The 19,621-nt window shown below is 42.6% G+C and overlaps 1 protein-coding gene across 3 annotated transcripts in view; it reads right to left on the bottom strand.

Moving 5' to 3' along the window:
- Positions 1-19,621, bottom strand: part of cds1 (CDP-diacylglycerol synthase (phosphatidate cytidylyltransferase) 1) — a 102,649-nt gene that overhangs the window by 67,543 nt on the left and 15,485 nt on the right. The window contains exon 2 of one of the 3 annotated variants that reach the window (XM_048535256.2): positions 17,450-17,566. The exons of the other annotated variants lie outside the window; for them this stretch is intronic. The gene's annotated coding sequence lies outside the window, so the exon portion shown is untranslated. The remainder of the gene's footprint in view (positions 1-17,449; positions 17,567-19,621) is intronic. 3 annotated transcript variants of the gene reach the window in all.

The following is a 19,621-nucleotide window of genomic DNA, read 5'->3' as shown; positions in this document are numbered from 1 at the left end:
TTCTCCACTTCCCGAGACACTACAGACAATTTAGCATTACTAATCCACCTAACCGCATATCTTTGGGCTGTACAAGGAAAACTAAGCACCTGGTGGAAACTACACACACAGGCATGGAGAAAAATGTGCAAACTCCACAGAGATAGTTACCCAAGGCTGGATTCAAAACCATATCCCTGACACTAAGGCAGCAGCACTAGCCACTGAACTACTGTGTTGCCCATGTGGTTCTGTAAGATGGCTGTTCATAGTGTTGAGTATTTCAAAAGAAAATTATTTTTATTTGGAACATTTGCCTGTTAACTCAGGATAAGTTTGCATTGGCTCCGATTCATGTTAAGAGAAGTAAACTATTATAAAAGTAAGATAACAAAAGGTGGAATCTTATCAGTAGTTTCCTCATTTGAAGGTTGTGGGGTAAATGTGGTCATTTTGGGTTCATTTCCCAGGGGGATTTGAAACATCAGGGGATCTGCTAATGCACATTATGAAAGCCTTTTTTAAAAAGTGCTAATATCCAACCACTGACATTTCTACAGGCTACTCAGCTTGCACATGACCCAATTTATTGCGTGCACACAAATATTTAGATAGGGAATATGATAATAAACAGTGCAATTGGATAGTTTCAGAGCTGTAAAATAGGGAACCCATTTTCTCTATGCATAGTTGAATTAATTACACACTACACAATTTAAAGAAAAGCCGATTAGCACAAGAATTGGTCTGATAGGTTACACAGCTAGAAGGAAACAGAATTGGATAAATGATATTTTCTGGACAGCCAACTAATTAAACAAAACTATTCAACACAATTCTTTCAAAGGTTAAATACAAGAAAAATAAAAAATATTCCCAAGTGAATTGTTTATAAAAAGCTGTAAGAAACATAATACCAACTGAACAGGCACATTGTGGGAAGAACAACCATAAAGTAGCAAAAAGACGGTTTGTGACAACGACAGTTAGTAATTCCCAAAGAAAACACTGGTGTGGCAATGGAATATGTCTACTGAAATACAGAATAATACATTTAGCAAATCAAAAATTGAAACTCTGGCTAAAAAGTTTAGTTATGCATTCATTCATATACTTCATTTCAGAAAAAAAAAGGTGATTTTCCTTTGTTCTGGGTCCAATTAGGTTAACTTGGCTTAACATGCAAGTACAAGGTAGCTGGTTAACAGCAATTACATATAACACAACATCAACATCTCACGGAGAGAGGTCAAACACAGACAAGGAAACCTCCCACTAATTACCCCGTAGCTCCCCACACACATCCTCCACAGCCCTCCACCCCCGGCCAACGGTCACCAACCTTGACTGATGAATCGGTATTTCTCCGTAATGAACCCCACTTGGAGGAAGCAATGGTGCAAAGTGCATTCTAGGTTGTGATTTTAATATCCAGGACTGGTTCAGCAGCAGCACTATTGATTGAACTGGTCAAGTTCAAGAAAGAGCACTGCTGCTGGACTGGGTCCATGGCAGTGGTGAGGAAACTGACGAGAGAAAATACACTTGACCTCATCTTCATTAATCTGCCAGATGCAGATGAATCTCTGTCACAGTATCAGCAAGCATCCTGATAGGGGTGAAGTCCCAGCTTCACACTGAAGATGCCTTATATTGCACCACAATACAATCCTCATGGGACTTCGCACTGATCTAATGACTCATGATGCGCATCCATGAGATGACATGGGACATCAGCAGAATTGTGCTCCAATACCATCTGCAACCTCACGGCCTGCCACGTACAGACTATCACTACTACCAAGCGAGGGGATCAACCTGGTTCAATGAAACTGCAGGAGGGATTCCAGGAGCAGCACCACGCACACTTAAATGAAGAGCCAACATAGTGGAGCTATAAAGCAGGATTACTTGATGTCAAAGGGCTTAAGCAGTAAATGATAAATGGAGTTAAGCAATTCTATAACCAACGAATCATACCTAAGCTCTGAAAACATTCAGTCATGAATAGTGGAGGGCAATACAACAACTTACTGGAAGAAGCAGCTCTGCAAAGATCAACATTAACAAGGAGACCAGCACATCAATGCATAAAGATAAGGCTGAAGCATTCACAACAATCTTCAGCCTGAAGTGCTGAATGGATGAGCCATCTCAGCCTCCTCCAGAGGTCCCAAGCCTCTCAAGTGCCAGATTTCAGCCAATTCCATTCAATCCATATCAAGAAATAGCTGGAGACACAGAATACTGCAAAGGCCATAAGCCCTGACAACATTCCAGCAATAGTATCAAAGGTGTGCTCCAGAACATGCTCCACCCCTAGCCAAGCCTATTCCACTAGCTCCAACACAGGCATCTACTTACCTGAAAATGTGGGAAACTGCCCAGGTATGTCCCGTACACAAAATGCAGAACAAATCCAAACCAGACAATTACTGTCCCATCAGTCTATTCTTGATCTTGAAAGCGATGAAAGGTATTATCACTACTCTCAAGTAGCATCTGCTTAGCAACAACCTGCTCACAGATACGCAGTTTAGGTTCAACTAGGGCCATTCAACCTGACCTCGTTACAGCCTTTGTTCGAACATGGACAAAAGAGCTGAATTCCAGAGGTGAGATGCGAGTGACAGCTCTTGACATCAAGCCCGCATTTGGCCAGATATGGCACCAAGGAGCCTTGGCAAGGCTGGAGTCAATGGGAATTAGGGGAAAGCTCTCCGATAGTTGGGGTCATTCCTGGCACAGAGGAAGATGTTGGAGGTCGGTCATCTCAGATCCAGGATAGCTTTGGAGGGATTTATCAAAGTATAGTCCTAGGCCCAACTATCTTCAACTGCTTTATTTTCTCTCTTTAGTAAAAGGTCAGAAGTGGAGACATCCACTGATGATTGCACAATGTTCAGAGCTCTTCGCAACTCCTCAGATACTGAGGCAATCTGCATTTAAGCTAGGGATATAAAGTGGCAAGTAGCATTCGCACAACACAAATGTGGAGCAATGCCTCGTTTTTGGAGATGGTCAATCTATCATCAACCCTTGATATCTCGTGGCGTTATCATCACTGAAACCCTCCCACTATCAAAATCCTGAGTGTTATCATTGACCAGTGGCTACAACAGCAATGCAGAGGCTAGGAATTCTGCAGCAAATTATGCTCATCCTGACTTGCCAAAGTCCACCACCGTCCACAAGGTACAAGTCAGGAATATTTTGGAATACTCACCATGTGCTTGGATGCATGCAGGTCCATTTAAGCTTGACAACACATCCATAAACATTCATTCCCTCCAACGAAGCTCAGGAGCAGCAGTGTGTATCAACAAGATGTACTGCAGAATTTACCAAGGCTCCTTATACAGCACCTTCCAAAAACAAGGGCACGTCCATCGAGAAGGACAACAGCAACAGATGCACTGGAACATCAATCTGCAAGTTACCCACAAGCCAAGTACTGGTTTGTTTTGACCAAGTATAGCTCAAGAAGTCCAAACAAAACTACAATCAATTGGAATTGGAGGACCCTGGCCACTGGTTAGCGTCATACCTAGCACAAAAGACGGCAGTTGCAGTTGACAGAGGTGTTCTCAACCCAAGATCATTACTGCACGTGCTCCTCAGGGTTGTGTCCTACACCCAGACATCTTCAGCTGCTTCAGTGCTGTTCTGTCCATCAGAAGGTCAAAAATGAGATGTTTGCTGATAACTGCTCAATTTTCTGCACCATTCACAATGCCTCATACCAACAGTAGTCTCTATTCGCATGCAACAAGACCTGGAATCATCTAGGCTGGGGCTGATAAATGACAAGAAACACTTGTGCCACGTAAGTGTCAGGAAATGGCTACCTCCACAGAGAGACATTCAGCATCGAAACAGACCCGCTGATCCAACCAGACTATGCGAAACATAATCCCAAACTAAACTAATTCCGCCTGCCCACTAGTGGCCCACATTCCTGAAAACCTTTTCTATTCACATATCCATCCAAAATGTCTTCTAAACTTTGTAATTGTACCCACATTCAATCTAACCATTATGCCTCAACAGTCAACAGCATTATCATAGCTGAATTTTCCAGTGTCAAATCCTGAGAATTTTCATTGACCAGAAACTAAACAGGATCAGCCATAAAAATATTGTGGCTATAATAGCAGGTTAGAAGCTATGAATTCTATAGCAAGCATCCCCAGTGGCTGTCCATCACCTGAAAAATTTTTGTTTTAAAAAGCAAGTGATAGAATGCTTTCTACTTGCCTACACAAGTATAACACTGAAGCACTCAATCAACTTGACAACATCCAGGACAAAGCAGCCTACTTGACCGGTATCCCATTTACCACCTTCAATACTCATTTCCTCCAGCAGTGAACCTCAGTAGCAGCAGTTTGTAAAAAGTCGATCTGATTGACTCACTGAGGTTTATCTAATAGCACTTCCCAAATCTTTACTGCTAGAAGAAAACAGCAGCAGGTGCATGAGAACACCACCACCTGCAGGTACTTCTACCAGCCACATACAATCCTGAACAGCTTGTTCACCATAACTGGGTCAAATTCCTGGAACTCCCTTTATAACAATACTGTGGATGTTCCTACACATCCAGGATTGTAGCTATGCAAGATGGCAGCTCAACACCACTGTCACAAGTCAATAGAACATAGAACATAGAACACAGAACATAGAACAATACAGCACACAACAGGCCCTTCGGTCCTCGATGCTGCGCCTATCTGTAGGCTAATCTAAGCCCCTCCCCCTACACTATCCCATCATCATCCATATGCTTATCCAAAGGACTGTTTAAATGCCCCTAATGTGGCTGAGTTAACTACATTGGCAGGCAGGGCGTTCCACACCCTCCGAGTAAAGAACCTGCCTCTGACATCTGTCTTAAATCCATCACCTCTCAATTTGCAGCTATGCCCCCTCGTACAAGCTGAAGTCATCATCCTTGGAAAAAGACCCTCACTGTCCACCCTATCTAATCCTCTGATCATCTTGTATGTCTCTATTAAATCCCCTCTTAGCCTCCTTCTCTTCAATGAGAACAGACCCAAGTCCCTCAGCCTTTCTTCATCGGGCCTTCGCTCCAGACCAGACAACATCCTGGTAAATCTCCTCTGCACCTTTTCCAATGCTTCCACATCCTTCCTGCAATGGGGCAACCAGAACTGCATGCAGTATTCCAAATGAGGCCACACTAGTGTTTTGTACAGTTGCAGCATGACATCACGTCTACGGAACTCAATCCCTCTACCAATAAAACCTAACACACTGTAAACCTTCTTTACAGCACTATCAACCTAGGTGGCAACTTTCAGGGATCTATGGACATGGACACCAAGATCCCTCTGCACATCCACACTACCAAGAATCTTTCCATTGACCCTGTGTTCTGCCTTCCTATTATTCCTCCAAAAGTAAATCTCCTCATTTCTCCATATTAAACTCCATTTGCCACCTTTCAGCCCAATTCTGCAGTTTATCCAAGTCTCCCTGTAACCGGCAAAATTCTTCCACACTGTCCACCACTCCACTGACTTTACTGTCATCTGCAAACTTACTAACCCATCCACCAATGCCTGTGTCCAAGTCATTTATAAAAATGACACAAACAGCAGTGGTCCCAAAACAGATCCCTGAGGCACACCACTAGTAACCAGACTCCAGGCTGAATACTTTCCATCAACCACCACTGGTTGCTGTCTTACAGAAAGCCAGTTTCTAATCCCAACGGCTAAATCTCCCTCAATCCCGTGCCTCTGTATTTTCTCCAATAGCCTACCATGTGGAACCTTATCAAAGGCTTTACTGAAGTCCATGTACACCACGTCAACTGCCCGACCCTCATCCACATGCTTGGTCACCTTCTCAAAAAACTCAATGACGTTTGAGAGACATGACTGGCCCTTGACGATTCCATGCTGACTATCAAATTGTTACTTGCTAGAAGATTATAAATCTTCTGATCCTTTCCAAAACTTTTCCTCCAACAGACGTAAGGGTCACAGGTCTATAATTACCTGGGGTCATCCCTACTGCATTTCTTGAAAAAGGGCACAACATTTGCAATCCTCCGGTACTGGACCAGTAGACAATGAGGACTCAAAGATCAAGGCCAAAGGCTCCGCCACCTCCTCCTTAGCTTCCCAGACAATCCTCAGAAAAATTCCATACGGCCCAGGGCATTTATCTACCTTCACACCTTCTAGAATTGATAACACCTCCTCCTTACTAACATTAGTCCTTTCAATTCTAGTCGCCCGTAACTCAGTCATCTCCTCTACAATATTCTCCTGTCCCTCAGTGAAAACAGATGAGAAATAATCATTTAGCACCTCTCCAGTCTCCACAGCATCCACACACAACTTCCCACTTCTGTCTGTGACTGGCCCTATTCCTACCCCAGTTATCCTCTTAATTCCTCACATACCGAAAGAAAGCTTTTGGGTTCTCCTTTATTTACCTGCCAATGACTGCTCATGTCCCCTCCTTGCTCTTCTTAACTCTCTCTCTTTAAATCCTTCCTGGCTAATCTGTAGCTCTCCATCACCTCATCGGAATCATCTGGTCTCATCGTCACAAGCCTCCCTCTTCCGCTTAACAAGAAATACAATTTCTTTAGTAAACCATGGTTCCCTTACCTTATCGCTTCCTCCCTGTCTGACAGGAACGTACCTATCAAGGACACGCAATATCTGTTCCTTAAACCAGCTCCAAATTTCGGGTGTCCACACCTCCTGCATTTTGCTAACCCATTCTATGCCTCCTAAGTCTTGCCTAATCGCATTATAATTGCCCTTCCCCCATCTGTAACTCTTGCCCTGTGGCATGTTCCTATCCCTTTCCATCGCTAAACTAAATGTAACCCAATTATGGTCAGTCTCTCCAAAGTGCTCACCTACCACTAAATCAAACACCTGGCCTGGTTCATTACCAAGTACCAGATCCAGTGTGGCCTCTGATGGAAATTAAAATTATAGGGGCAGATGAAGGGTTAAATCTCACAATGATCAGCAGGATGCTGTACTGATTTATGGTGTGTTACAATAATCAATAGTATGCAGTACGTTAATAGAATGAAGTGCTTGAGCATATGTCGAGGAAGTGTAGAACAATGGTAGTACACCTAGGTTAGCTATTAATGGCAGCTTAATTGCTTGTGGCAGATGTAATCACAAAGAAGAAACTTGGATACAGGCACAAAATGGCTTCTCAATGCAAGTTAGCAACAAAATGGCTCCTGGGCTGCAAACTGTTTACTAATTCTGCTAAAGCTACACAATTCACTAACCCTCAGGCTGCTGCAAACAAAGATAGTAGACAAATGAGCTTTTCAAAATACAGCAGTAACCTGATAAGATAGAGAAGCACTAACCGCTCTGGCTGACCTTCAAGTGCAGGTGCAATGGCTCTCTGTCGTGAGATAGAAATTGTCTAAGAGTAGTGACCTAAGTTGTTTACCAATTAATACCATTGGGCATGCTGATAATTTGAAGACAATAGGTTAGCTAAAAGGTATAAAAAGTAACGAGCCCCAAGGATTGGGGGCAATCAGGAAACCATTTTCTGATTGTCACAGCTTTTGTTTGCAAATGAAAGTTTACCTTCCTGAAGAATTCTCCACGTCTCCTGGTAGTTTCTCCACTACACCTCCCCTCATGTCGGCCGTTTGACATACTGAGTCAGGAAACCCTCCTGCACACATTGGATAAAAACTGATCCAACCAACATACCAGAGTTATAGCATTTCCAGTCAATGTTAGGGAGGTTAAAGTCTCCCATAATGACCACCCTGTTCCTTTCACTCCTGCCCAGAATAGTTTTGCCGATCCTCTCCTCCACATCCCTGGAACTTTGCGGGGGCCTATAAAAACTCCCAACAGTGTTACCTCTCCTCTCCTGTTTTTGACCTCAGCCCATACCACCTCAGTAGACGAGTCATCAAAAGTCCTTTCAGTCCCCGTTGTACTGTCCTCAACAAACAAGGCCACACCTCCCCCTCTTTTACCACCTTTCCTGATCTTAATGAAAGATCTAAACCCTGGAACCTGCAACATCCATTCCTGATCCTGCTCTATCCATGTCGCCAAAATGGCCACAACATCGAAGTCTCAGGTACCTATCCAAGCTGCAAGCTCACCTACCTTATTCCGTTTACTCCTGGCATTCAAGTAGACACACTTCAACCCAGCTTGCTGTCTGCCAGCACACTCCTGTGGCAGTGAGGTTCTGTCCATGTCCTCCCTACGCTCATCCTCCTGTGTACTAAGACTACACCTCAGTTTCCCATCCCCTTTCTGAGCTCGTTTAAATCCACCTGAATAGCACTAGCAAATTTCCCACCCAGGATATTAGTCCCACCCTCCCCAGAGTGTGCCCCAATTGTCCATGTACCTGAAGCCCTCCCTCCTGCACCATCCCTTGCAGCCATGTGTTCAGCTGAAATCTCTCCCTGTTCTTTGCCTTGCTATCACATGGCACAGGTAACAAACCAGAGATAAGCACTCTAAGATAACAAAGTGTGGAGCAGGATGAACACAACAGGCCAAGCAGCATCCCAGGAGCACAAAAGCCGATGTCCCGGGCCTAGACCCCCCCAGAGACCCTCTCTGATGAGGGGTCTATGCCCGAAACACCAGCCCCTGTGCTCCCGAGCTGCCGCCTGGCCCGCTGTGCTCATCCAGCGCCACACCCTGCCATCTTGTATTCTCCAGCATCTGCAGTTCCCATTATCACAGAGATAGCCACTGTTTGTTCTCGCTCTCGGCTTCCACCCTAGTTCCCTGAAACCCTGCCTGACATCCTAAGGTCCAGGAAAGTGAGGGATGTGTTGGAGATGGTCCAGGTGAACTTGTGGTTGGGGTGGAAGGTGTTGGTGAAGAGGATGAACTGTTTGAGCTCCTCTGGGGAGCAAGAGGCAGCACCGATACAGTCATCAATGTAACGGAGTAAGACGTGGGGTTTGGGGCCTGTGTAGGTGCGGAAGAGGGACTGTTCCACGTAACCTACAAAGAGGCAGACGTAGCTTGGGCCCATGTGGGTACCCATGGCCACCCGCTTTGTCTGTAGGAAGTGGGAGGAATTGAAAGAGAAGTTGTTGAGGGTGAGGACAAGTTCGGCTAGGCGGATGAGGGTGTCGGTGGAGGGGGACTGGTCGGGCCTGCGGGACAGGAAGAAGCAGACGGCCTTGAGGTCATCTGCATGCGGAATACAGGTGTATAGGGACTGGACATCCAAGGTGAAAATGAGGTGTTGGGGGCCAGGGAATTGGAAGTCCTGGAGGAGGTGGAGGGATTGGGTGGTGTCACAGATGTAGGTGGGGAGTTCCTGGACCAAAGGGGAGAAAATGGAGTTCAGATAGGTGGAGATGAGTTCGGTGGGGCAGGAACAGGCTGAGACAAAGGTGCCACAATGATGCCACCCGAAGGTTGCAAGAACAGCACCTCATTCCGCTTGGGAACCCTGCGGCCCAATGGTATCAATGCGGACTTCACAAGCTTCAAAATCTCCCCTTCCCCCAGTGCATCCCAAAACCAGCCCAGTTCTTCCCCTCTCCCCACTGCATCACAAAACTAGCCCAGCCTGTCTCCGCTTCCCTCATCTGTTCTTCCTCTCACCCATCCCTTCCTCCCACCTCACCTGCACCTCCATTTCCTACCTACCACCTCATCCCGCCTCCTTGACCTATCCGTCTTCCCTGGACTGACCTATCCCCTCCCTACCTCCCCACCTAACTATCCACTCTACCTATCTTCTTTTCTCTCCATCTTCGGTCCGCCTCCCCCTCTCTCCCTATTTATTCCAGTTCCCTCACCCCATCCCCCTCTCTGATGAAGGATCTAGGCCCGAAACGTCAGCTTTTGTGCTCCTGAGATGCTGCTTGGCCTGCTGTGTTCATCCAGCTCCACACTTTGTTATCTTAAGTAGGTTAGTCATTCATTTTATTTTCAGATGGTAAACAGCTTTTTGGGCAAGTTACCGAAGGTGCCAAAACAAAACACAGGAAAACTGGTTTTAAAACAAAACTGCCCCAGTACTTTCAGTTTACTCATATCAATTGATAGAGTTACTAGCAGAATTCACTTTGTTTAAAAAAAAATCTGAGGGGTAGAGAAGTGGACATGCAGGAAATCTGTCTCCACGCGACCAATTATGCACGCAAGAGGCAAAAAATGTAGTAGCTCCGTAAAAAACACGAATATTCAAGGACTGCTAGTCCTTTATCGTAGACATAATACAACATTGGGGGTTAACTAGCTCTGAAAATAAATATCAGCAACTTATCAGGGATCCCTGGGAGCCATCAGTCTTGAAATACAATGGTCAAAGTACCAAGGCAATTCAGTTCCTCTTCCACATGACAATGTGAGTGGCTGCAAGAGGCCTTGAGAGTCAAATATGTAAGCAATACTTAGTACCCCACTGGTGGTTCAAGTATGAGGAACAGCTCAGACGATACAAGTGGGTGCAATATTAACTCTTGAAACACTACTTTCCACACACACACACACACAGGTTTCAACTTAATAATGCAACTTAACATTTAAATGCGATCAGTTATTAACCCTGGCACAGTTAGATTTAAATTATAGAGTCAACGTCATTCAGTGTGGAAGCATATCCTATTCTGGGGAAAAGTCTTGCTATTCACCTTATCTATGCCCCTCACTGTTTTAAAAACCTTTATAAAGGTCACCCCTCAACATCCTATGCTCCAGTGAAACAAAGTCCCAATCTATCCAGCTTCTCCTTATAACTCAAGCCCTCCAGGCCTAACAATATCCTTGGAAATCTTTTCTGCACTCTTTCCAGTTTACTAATATCCTTCCTATAGCAGGATGGCCAGAACTGCAAATAATACTCCAAAAGGTGGCTTCACCATCATCCTGCACAACCGCAACCATGGCGTCCCAACTCCTATACTCAAATGGTCTGAGCAGTGAAGGCAAGCATGCCAACACCTTATTTACCACCCTGTCTACTTGTATCACAACTTTTAAGGAACTATGCACCTGAAACCCAAGGACTTTGTTCGGCAACACTGCCCCAGGACCCTATCATTAACCGTGCAAGTCCTGCCTTTGTTCATCAAGGGCTACGGGGAGAGTGCAGGGAAGTGGTGTTGAAATGCCCATCAGCCATGATTTAAATGGCAGAGTGGACTTGACGGGCCGAATGGCCTTACTTCCACTCCTATGTCTTATGGTCTTATCTTACCAAAAAGTACAAAAATAGAAAAGGTTTGCTCAAACTAAAACAAGACAGATCACATGTGGAATACTGTGAACAGTTCGGGTCCCCTTATCAAAGCATTAGAGGCAGTTCAAGGAAGGTTCACTAGGTTGATCCAAAGTCGAGAGGGACTGTCGTAGGAAGAGAGGTTTAGTATGTAGATAACAGTGTACAACTGGAGGAACACAGTAGGCCAGGCAGGGTCAGAAGAGCAGAAAAACTGACATTTCGGGCAGCCATTTCTGAAGAAGGGTCCCGACCCAAAACCTCAGCTTTCCTGCTCCTCTGATGCTGCCTGGCCTGCTGTGTTCCTCCAGGTCCACGCCGTGTTATCTCAGACTCCAGCATTGACTGTTCTTACTATCTCAGAGGTTTAGTATGTTGGGCCTGTGCTCATTGGAGTTTAGAAGAACAAGAGTCAACCTTATTGATACACAAGATTCACAGGAGACTTGACAGGGTAGTTGTGGAAAGATCATTTCTCTCTGAGAATGACTAAGACCCAGAGGGCAGAAGGGATTGTCCCCTTAAGACAGAGATGAAGAGGAATTTCTTCAGATGGTAGCAAATCAGTGGAATTCTTTACAGCAGAGAGCTGCTGAAGCTATGTCAATAAGTATATTCAAGGCTGAGATAGGCAGATTTTTAATCAGTTAGCAAATTAAGGGTTTATGGGAAAAAAGGTAAGAAAGTAGATTATCTGATCAGCTACAATCTCACTGGAGCGGGAAAAGCAGACTCAATGGGCTGAACAAAAACAGAAGTTGCTGGAAAAGCTCAGCAGGTCTGGCAGCATTTCATGAAAACAAATCAGAGTTAACTTTTCAGGTCTGTTGAGGAAGGGTCACCGGATCCAAAAACGTTAACTCTTATCTTTTTTTCTTCACAGATGCTGCCAGAGCTGCTGAGGTTTTCCAGCAATTGTTTCTGTTCCCGATTTACAGCATCCATAGTTCTTTTGGTTTTCAATGGGCTGAAGGGCCTACTTCTGCTCGTGTAGTATGATCTAACTACTGGAAATTAACTTTTTCCAAGTACTTAGGTGTCAGGAACTTGAACTGTTTTGACTTTTAGAATATTGCAAAGACAAGAAGTGTGGATGAAACTTAGCTCCTTTCATGCTTGCTCACGTAGTCTAGATCACATTGTCTTACAGCAACATGAAACATGGGTTTGATATGCCTTTAAGTTGGTCTTTAATGCTAATTTTGTATTATTCCACACATGCTTAGTCAGTCGGCTGAACATGGTTTCTGCCTTTCCAAAGCAAGGATATAGGTAATTATACAGATTCAAGTCAAACGATACAATGATTGAGTTTTGAGAAGATTTGTAGCTCAAGTTGAGGTTCTGGATGGAACTCCATCAACAAACACATTGACTTGGAGCCAATCTACCATCCCCTGAGAAAAAGAACAGGAAATGACATCACCAACCCAAGGAAACCTAACCAGATAAATAGAAAGCGGGACATAACACCAGCGCTTCGTCGGAGGCTCACTGATGATGTTACCTAGAATGGTGACGAAACGTCTGAAAACTAACCTTCCAGCTCAGCGAGCAAACTCACATCCAGATACAATGATTCTGGGCAGCTAACCCTGCATACGTCAGGTTGATAACGTTGGCAGCTAAAACTTCTCTAACAGATAACATACCTAACACTACCGTATGTGTGTTTTTAGAATAGTGGTTAGCATAAATTAATTACAATCTCACAAAAAGTTCATTAAACGCCAGTGAATGGCAAACACTATCAATGAAAAGTTAACCTTTCAGAAGTGGCGTGCAAATTTACAAGTTTTCTAACTGATCTCGTACTGAGTAACTTAATTTTCTATACCAGATGGGAGAACAGCAGACAATAATATATACGTTCCAGAAAATTCTCAATTTGACAAATGAGAGAAGTATATTGTAAGTATCCCCAATAAACACTCCAAGGACAGGCCAACAAGGGTTTCAAAATCCAGAGGAAATTTCCTCTACTCATTTTAACTAAAAATAACCTCACTTCACAATGACCCCATCAAGCACACCTGGATCAGGGATGATGCAGGGTTTAAAAAAAATGTCCCCTATGGTTCTGCCAATGGGTCCAAAAATCAATACTAAAGAAGTATAAAACAGACCTTTTCTGGGGACAAAACCCAAGAACAAACAAACAAAACACTGAATGGAAACTTACACTACTTAGTCAAAGTGTCATTACTCAAACTGATGATGCACTCCAGCCCTGGTGCTGCCCATCTGTCACAAAAGGTCTCCATCATACTGGTAAGAACCAGAAACGACCGCCTTCTGTCTCCTACCTTCAAACCAATTTTGTATCCAACTGGCTAGCTCCTCCTGGATTTCATGCGTTCTAACCCCGATAACCAGTTTACCATGCAGACCCTTTTGGAATGCTTTGCTGAAGTCCGTACAGACAATGTCAAAAAAAGAGAATACAGGCATGGACTATTTTCTAAATGGTGAGAAAATTCATAAAGCAGAAGTACAAAAGGATCTGGGAGTGTTCGCCCATGATTCTCTAAAGGTTAACTTCAGGTAGAGTCTGTAATTAAGAAAGCAAATGTAATGTTGTTGTTTATCTCAAGAGGGTTGGAGTACAAAAGCAGTGATGTGCTTCTAAGACTTTATAAAGCTCCAGTTAGGCCCCATTTAGAAAACTGTGTCCAGTTTTGGGCCCCACACCTCAGGAAGGACATACTGGCACTGGAGCGTGTCCAGCAGAGATTCACACGGTTGATCCCTGGAATGGTAGGTTTAACGTACAATGAATGGCTGAGGATCCTGGGATTGTATTCATTAGAGTTTAGAAGGTGGGGCGGAGACATGAGGAGACATTTCTTCAGCCAGAGCGTGGTGGGCCTGTGGAATTCATTGCCACGGAGCGCAGTGGAGGCCGGGACGTTAAAATGTCTTCAAGGTGGAGATTAATAAATTCTTGATCTCACAAGGAATTAAGGGCTACAGGGAGAGTGCAGCAAAGTGGAGTTGAAATGCCCATGAGCCATGATTAAATAGCGGAGTGGACTCGTTGGGCCGAATGGCCTTACTTCCACTCCTACATCATATGGTCTTAATGTCTACCACTCCACTTTTAGCAATCTTCTTTATTTCCTCTTCAAAAAAGCTCGAGTCCAAGCTTCAAATACTGAGTCTCATCAGGGAGGGGAGAGTTACCTGGACTCTGTTACAGATGGCAGTCATATCCCGCAGATTAACTAACTCGAATATGGTCAATGGTCAGATAAAGAAGGATATGACTACAACCGAGGCACGACGAGGGATCCAGATAGTAGTGCTGCAGGAACGTCTACCCTTGACCTTGTCTAACAGGTTTGAGATTCTTGCTTCCTGTGTGGGCTAAAGCAAAAGAGGATGAGCAAACTAGCCATAGCACCATGGTTCAGGAAGCTATCCAACAGGAGTGAGACAAGAGAAATGTAGTTATAAATCGGGTATCGTACAGTCAGGAAAATAGACATTCTTCTCTGTGGACAGAGTCAAGAGTTCCAAAGGCTCTGTTGACCGCCCGGTGTCCAGGCTCAGGATCTCACTTCTGGGCTGCACAGGAACGTAAAGTGGGCGGGGAAAGATCCACTTGTCATTGTTCATGTAGGTACCAATGATATAGGTAGAAAGACAAAAGGAGGTTCTGTTGAGGAAATATGAGCAACGAGCTGCTAAGTTAGAAAGCTGAACCAAAACAATAATGATCTCCAGATTACAACCTGCACTGCAAGCTAATCGATACAGTCAGTCAATCAGCAAGGCTAAAGAGATAAACTCCTGATTCAAAGATTGGTGTAGGAGACATAGGTTCAGATTCATGGGATATTGGCATTTCTACTGGGGAAGGAGGGAACTGTTCCGATGGGTGAGGCTCCACCCAAAGTCCTGGTGACATTACTAAGGCCATTGTGATGCTAGTAATAACTAGCTAGTGGGTTCAGTTGCATGGAAAATTAGAAAATTAAATGTAAAGGAGAAAAAGTGAGACTGCAGGTTAGTGAAGAGGCTGATTGTTACCAGAAAATGAAAGGAAGGGGGTAGAAAATATGAATGTCATATTTCACCAAGGAAACAAAGTGTAGAGAAATTTGATAATCAAACAAACTTAAAAGCTTTATACCTTAATTCAAAAGCATTTGGAATAAGGTAGACAAATCAACAGCACAAATTGAGATAAATAAATATGATCTCATAGCCATTAAGAAATATGGCTACAAGGAGATAAAAACTAGGAAATTAACATTCAGGAATATTTGACCTTTAGGAAGGACAGGAGGCATGGAAAAGGTGGAGGGGTAGCACAGTTCATAAACAGTTGAAAAGGAGGGCAGTTACAAGTGACGATTTCAGTTCAGATGATATAGATTCCATTTGGGTGAAGGTTTAAAAAAGCAAGGAAAAAGAAAACAAACATTTGTAGCAGTAGTATACAGACCCTCGAAACAGTAATCACTCTGTGCAAAACGGTATAAAATCAAAGATAGGGAGATGTAAAAAGAATAAAGTGATAGTTACAGATGATTGACCCAATGAACGAGGATTACAATCAAATTGGGAAGGGTAGCTACAAAGTCAGTGTGCATTAGGGATAGTTTCCTACAGCAATATGTCAAGCAGGCAGACAATCAGGGAACAAGTTTAGTCATTACCCATTACCAGAACCAAGTTATAATGCAGATTTAACAAATGATCGCAGAGTAAAAAGTCCCCTAGAAGCAGTGATCATACATGATTAAATTCAATTTTCAGTTTGAGTATAAGAAATTTAGGTCAGAAACAACTGTTTAATTTAAATAAAGAGACAATTACCATGAAGCGAGAATAGTAGTAACTGAAGTAAACTGGCAGATAGATTAGCAGGAATGACAGTAAGAAAGCACTGGTAGAAATTTAAGAAGGCAATTCATGACACTCGGCAAAAGTACATCCCAGTGAGGAGGAAAAATTCCAGAAGAGAGAGATAAACCAACCGTAGCTAACCAAGGAAATTAAGTAGAGTACTAAGTTTAAAGAGAAAGAACATAGGGAGACAAAAGCCAGCAAAGACTGGGATAATTTCAGAATCCAGCAAAGGAGGACAAAAAAAGATGAGAGAGAAACACTCAAAGTAAATGGAGTGCAAACCAGCATGAAACATAAAAACTGATAACACAGCTAGTTTAAATATACATTAAAAAGAGAGATCAAATTGAACATAGGCTCCTTAGTAAAATAGTCTGGGGAGACAGTAATGGGGAACAAGGAAATGGCAGAGGTGTTAAAGAGTTACTTTACATCGGTCTTCACAGTAGAAGATACTTTGAACATTTCATTAATACTTAAAAACATTGGGGAGCAAAAGTACCATCACCATTGCTAAAGGAACATTAGTCAAACTAATGGGGCTAAAAGTAGACAAGTCCCCTGGCCCTGAAGGCTTGCATCCCTAGATCCTAACAGAGATAGCAGAGGCATTGGTTGCAATTTCCAAAAATCTTTGGACATGAAGTACCAGAGGATTGGAAAACTGCCAATATGACTTCCCTATTCAAAAGGGGAGGGAGACAAAAGGCAGATAACTATAGGCCAGTTAGCCTAACATCTATTAGAATCAATTATTACAGTATTGCCAACATATTTGAAAAACCTTAATTAAAATCAAGCAGCGCAGTATGTCTTAATGAAAGGAAATTCATGTCTGACTAATTTCTTAGAGTTTTTCAAAGAAGTGTCATACTGGTACATGAAACACAGATAGCTAGAATACAGTACAGCAGGAAATCAGGAAGATGAAATATTGGCCCTTATTTCAAGGGAGTTGGAATATAACAGTAGGGAGTCTTACCTCAACTATACAAAGTGTTGAGACCACATCTAGAAGGACTGAGAACAGTTTTGCTCACCTTATTTAAGAGGAAATATAAGACAGTTCAAAGAAGTTTCACCTCAATGATCCAATTATGGAGGGACTGTCTTAGGGACAAACATTAAACAGGTTGGGTCTCTACTCATTGGAATTTAGAAGAATGAGGTGTGATCTCATTAACACAGAGGACTCTTAAGGGTCCTGACAGGGTAAATGCTGAAAGGATATTTCCCCTCATGAAAAAGTCTAGGACCTGTGGACACAGTCTCACAATTAAAGGGGCACAGAGATGAAAAGGAATTTCTCCCGAGGGTCAAGTGTCTTTGAAATTCCTTGCCACAGAGAATGCAGAGCAGAGTCTTGTACCTGCAAATAGGTTCACCACACCGCCGCACACACAGGGGATGAAGTCGTACAAGTCTTCTTCCCAATTTCAAAATTTAAAAAGAAAAGTCAGCAAACCCTGAAGGTATACATGGCAACCTGAAAATCAAGCAAAACCTGATTCACAACTCTGATGACATTTATGGCTGTAGCCATATACACTTTGTAACTTGAAAAGGTGCACCCCCAACATTTTTAGTATTGGTAAACAATACATTAATGTTTGAAAAGTGTAATACAAATAGTGTAAGCACAATTTTCATAATGCATTTTTCCATGGAGAGTTGGGGAAATGTTGCATCCAAAGTTATTGGATTTTTAACCACAATATGATGTTCTTGTTCGTTCTAAATAGGTTTACATAGCACAAAAGATTTTTAAACTTTTATACCCTTCTTTGTCTGACTGTTCATCATTTCCTCACCTTCAACATCTGTTTGCCTTCATTCAACTTGGCATTACTTTTCCATGGTCAACCCCCACCTCACTGTTCTAGCATTCTTCTCACTTCTACATCCTCCCAATTCAAATTATAAATTTTTAATCATAATCTAACTCCCTTAGCTCATTCTCCCTCTGTTATTCCTTTCTTCAGAGTAGATCCTTAAAATCCTTCACCCTCCTAACCACATTTTCCTCGCACCTCTTCTGCCTTCCTATTAATTTCACCTTTCCTTTGATCATTCCCATTTTCCACTATCAAACATTTTATTTAATTTATATCACATGACTATAATACTCTACATCTTTACTTCTAAAACACAGGATTACTGCTCTTAAGTGCTGTACACTAAGTAATCAATATTTGGAATGGACATTTTAAAAGGTGTGTCCAAAATGATAGCAGCAGCAGCACTGAAATAAAGAAACTAAAAAAAGTAGTAGTAACGGTTCCCACAGAATAAAAGCCATGTATTCAATCACGTATTCATGCTTTTAATATTTCACTATAACCGGAACTTAAGGAGTTACTTCAGAAACTATACTACAGTCAAGTATAAAAACAGCATTCTGACATCTTTACGCAAATGGGTTCACTAAACTGAACAATGGGAAGTAGCAAAGAAAATTCATTAATTCATCTAATATTAAAATTGGTATAAAATTAGTCAAAGCAACATGTTATAATATTGCTGATAAAGTCTTTTTTAAAAACTTTCCACCTTATACTCATCAGGGCAATTTGCAAGGGACACTGAAGGAAAGCAAAAACATTTATACTGTATCAATATTGCCCTGATCGTTGAAAAGTGAATAAAAGCCTGATCAATAGTACATTCTCCATTGCAAGACCTCTATTTAATAATGACTGATAGTTAATTGCCAAGCTTTGTTTAAATTTTAAAACATGGAATGTTGACTGCTTCATTTTACTAGGCAAATGCCTTGACCACTCACTCAAAGAATGATTACCACCTATTTTGTTGTGTTGAAACAAGTGCAGTATGTGTGCACATTCTCCTGTCTGCAAAGCACAGGATCGATTAATATGTAGTTTCCAACATGCACAAATGGGTCATATCACAAATTCAACTGATAATATTAAATTGGTTGTCAGCATAACGCTTCATACACTTCAAAGCATGTGATAAATCTTGTCTAATGACAGCATCGCATTTAAAGTTGGGCTCTTTATTGTGAGTTTTGAAAGCACAGTCCGGTTGGACATAGACAGCCAGTCAGAAAGAATAAGTGGTGTCCAGGTAGGATCACACTAGAGATACGGGTGCAGGAAAAGCAGCATGAGACTTTGTATCAGGAAAAGAGAATGGAGTTAAGAAAAGGGAAGCCACAAGGGACTTGACACACAAGCAGATGAGGAACAGGCTGAGGGGAGACTGGACTGAACATAAATAAGGAATGGCGAAGCAGGTAGTACGAGAGCAAGAAACAACAATTAACATGGATTGCAGTTAGAGGCAAAAATCAAAAGCTCAACAATGGTTATTTTCAGCTTGGAGTGCCAATCTATATACTAATTGGAATAGGGATAAACATATCAGTAAAGCACACCTGTGTCTGTGGATTTACATTGGAAGAAAGGATTTGTTTTGAAAGGGAACTGACAAACACAGTGGAACAGACACAAAGCAGAAACAGCACTTGAAGCAGGCTAGGTCTGGGGTCCTACTAAAGATAAATACTGTGTGGAAA

Source organism: Stegostoma tigrinum, chromosome 1 (genome assembly GCF_030684315.1).
Source record: "Stegostoma tigrinum isolate sSteTig4 chromosome 1, sSteTig4.hap1, whole genome shotgun sequence".
Classification (NCBI taxonomy): Eukaryota; Metazoa; Chordata; class Chondrichthyes; order Orectolobiformes; family Stegostomatidae; genus Stegostoma; species Stegostoma tigrinum.
This window is presented reverse-complemented; position numbering and strand designations above follow the sequence as displayed.